The 3056-nt window shown below is 48.5% G+C and overlaps 1 long non-coding RNA gene across 1 annotated transcript; it reads left to right on the forward strand.

Moving 5' to 3' along the window:
- Positions 1-412: 412 nt before the first annotated feature.
- On the forward strand, positions 413-2425 carry LOC310913401. Its single transcript, XR_014590813.1, has 3 exons — positions 413-518; positions 1333-1978; positions 2017-2425. It is a non-coding gene; the product is annotated as an uncharacterized lncRNA (long non-coding RNA).
- Positions 2426-3056: the final 631 nt, after the last annotated feature.

A 3056-nucleotide genomic window follows, 5' to 3' on the forward strand; every position in this document is an offset into this window, starting at 1 on the left:
TGTTATGAATAAATGGGCAGAGATAATATTAATCTCTTTAAAATGCCTTTATTAATCAGCTCTTATGATGGTTGCTCGAGGGGTTTTTGGCAGCCCGTGCGCCATGGAGGAGGAGGGTGCTGAACAGCTCTGCTGCAGGGAGTTCAACAGAGCTGGAGAACCGGCCCCTCGCTGAGAGTAATCCCAAAGTTCTGAGTTGCTTTTGTTTTCTTCGGGGGTCTCACTTCTGGTTTGGCACTCTTAAGTCACAGCCAGTCACAGAAACTGGAAAAATCAGTTCTCCTGATACTTTAGGGTCTACACGGTCTAGCATTGGTTCTTGTGTGTTTTAATTTTACTTAGTTTTATTTTTATTAGGGGTTTCTGGTGTTAAAAGAGTCCCGAGATGCACCTCGGACTTTTGATTTGCATGTACAGGGTCGCCTTCGGGCAGCAGGGGCTGCGGGCTCTCATGGCAGTTTCACAATTCAGTATGGCGTCTTGGAGGTTTCGGTGGCGGGCAGCACCAGGGCTGTTAGGTGGGGACGGAACGTGGCGGGCGTGTGTTCCCCTTTCTTGGAGCAGGGCGGCGGTCTGGGTGTGCCCGGGGACACGGCTCTGTGGGCTTGTGGACGCACCATCTAGCAGCGGCGGCTGGCCGCCTGTCGGCTGAGCCACGTGGTGGTTTTGCGGGCTTTGGGGTTTTTCCGCGCCTGGACTCAGGCCGGGCGGGCAGCTGCTTGGCGGCTGGAGCCGTGCCAGGGCGGGCGACTTGGCGGCTCCGCAGGGACTGGAATCCCCCGTGCCGGGCTCGGGGGGGAGCGGCCAGTTCCTTTTTTCTCTCTCGGTCTCGGCAGCGGCTGGCTGGGGGCAGGGGTTGCTGCGCCGGGCGGGCGGCTCGGCAGTCTCAGGGACACCAGGAGCCAGCCCCGCGGTGGTATCCAGCTGCCTCGCGGTGAGCATGGGGGAACGGCCGGCCCCTCTCTTCCCCACTCCGGCGGCGGCAGCGCCGGCCGCTCCGGCATTGGGGGGGGCGGGGAGCTCGCGGTGCCGGGCTTCTTTGAATGGAGCTCTAGAGGTTTGTTTTTAAGGTGGTCCAAGGTCTGAGGGGGGTGCAGACTCCCCCTCTTTCAGGGTGGCAGGCAGCCTACTTTTGGGGTCTGGGGAGGGGCCTGCGGGCGGTTTTTAAGCGACCAGGCAACTCCCCTTTCACTGCCCCCCCTCCTCCCCTCTCTAGGGGGGGTGGGGCATGGAGGTGGCTTTTTACAAAATAAACATTTAAGATATTAATACACTTATTATATGACAATTAAAGGTTTTAGTTTTTTAAATTTCACTTTTTTCACTGCCCAGGCCAGCAGTATCCCCTCTCTGCCCCGGCTCCTCCGATGGGGACAGGAGGAGGATTGCAGATTGGCAGTGCTGGCCCTGTGCCAGTGGCCACGGCGGCGGCCCTGCTCTGGGCCTGGCTGCCAGAGCTGCTGGTCCGAGGGAGGAGAGAATCTTGAGAATCTTTCTCCAGAGCTCCAGGGAGCTGATCCAAGTTTGAGTTACTTTAGGTCTGACCGGGGTGGAGGAGGGTCATCCATCAGCATTCCTGAGATCCTCCCTCTTCCCCCACCCCAACATCACCTGCGGCCTTGAAGTTCTGGAAGTCAGCTGGAGAGGAGAAAAAAAAGACTCTGGGCAAAGACATTAACCCTTTTCCCTCCTCCATGGAAGACAGAGTAATTTAAAATGTAGAGAGACAGTATGAGACAAAGTCAGCAAAAGAACTGATAGAGACTATTAGAAGAATGGATGGAGGAAGTGGACATTTTTGACTGGACTTCTCTGGATGTAAACTCTGGAGAAATGAACTATTTCTTGTGATATTATAATGTTGTTTGGGGGAATGCAATTTCTAGTCAACTGTGTGTACTGTGTGTACTGATATAACTGAGATTTAATTGAGAATTTCGAATGGAGTATGTCCCCGGCTCCAGGGATAAATAAGGAGGTCTCGGCCTTTGAGATGAAGATGATTTTAGAAAGGAGGTCTCGGCCTTTGAGATGAAGATGATTTTAGAAAAGAATTGATTTTGATGCTCCTGGGCATAAAAGGAGGTCTCTGTTTCTTTTGAGATAGAGACAATTTTAGAGATAGAAGAAGAGAATCCTTACTTTATATTAGAAAAGCATTCTTAAAATGATACCCTAAACATGAGGAGGCCCATAAACAGCTTGGGAAACAGTTAAATGGGTGGGACTGCACAGAATCTGCAAAATTCTGGGCAGTTGCAGATTTGTGACATTGAAAGCCACCAGACCTTTTCTTGTGATGTGTATCTCCATAAACTCTAGAGAGGCTCCTCTCCCAAAGTAATGAGGGATTGTGTTTAAATGGTTGCAACTGACTGAAAATCATAGTTTTCTCTCTTTATTGAGTGGGAAAGTGAACAGTGGTAGGGGGGAATGTGTTTGAAAGTTTCATTTTCCTTTCTTTCTTTCATTCTTTCTTTTCCTTTAGTATGTTAATAAAATCTATCTGGTTTACTTTTGAGCCTGTTTTGCCTTTTTTCTTCCAAAAGCCTATCTCCCAGTTGGCAAACAAAATTCGGCAAATATAAAACCACCACATCATCTCAAAACCTGTTTGTTTTGTTTTGCTGGTTATTACTTGTCTTCAGGAATGGGTCATGCTCACCAATGTCACATTTTATAAATGGTGCTGTAAATCATGCCACTCCTCCTCTGAAATGACACATTTCAAAAATATCTAATGTTACTTCTGTGTTTATTTTCCCCATTCCATGGGGTATCACAGTCTACTGATAGATCCTTCCTTTTCCACTCAAGATTACTTTAGACAAAAATGAGAGAAGCAATTTTGAGATCTTGCTGTTTGCAACCTGAATTGTTTTATTAGATATATGGGAACTCAAACTGGTGTGGCAAATCAAAGTTCATTCTTTTCTCTCTTTACACACTCTTTTCCACAGAAACAGGCCATATTACTTGTTTAGTCTAGGGTTTTGACAAGATAGCTGTAGTTCTTGGGAGAGTTTTGTAGCCCAAATTTTCCTTTACATCTGTTA

The sequence above is a fragment of the Zosterops lateralis genome (genome assembly GCF_965231275.1).
Source record: "Zosterops lateralis genome assembly, chromosome: 10".
NCBI classification, from domain to species: domain Eukaryota; kingdom Metazoa; phylum Chordata; class Aves; order Passeriformes; family Zosteropidae; genus Zosterops; species Zosterops lateralis.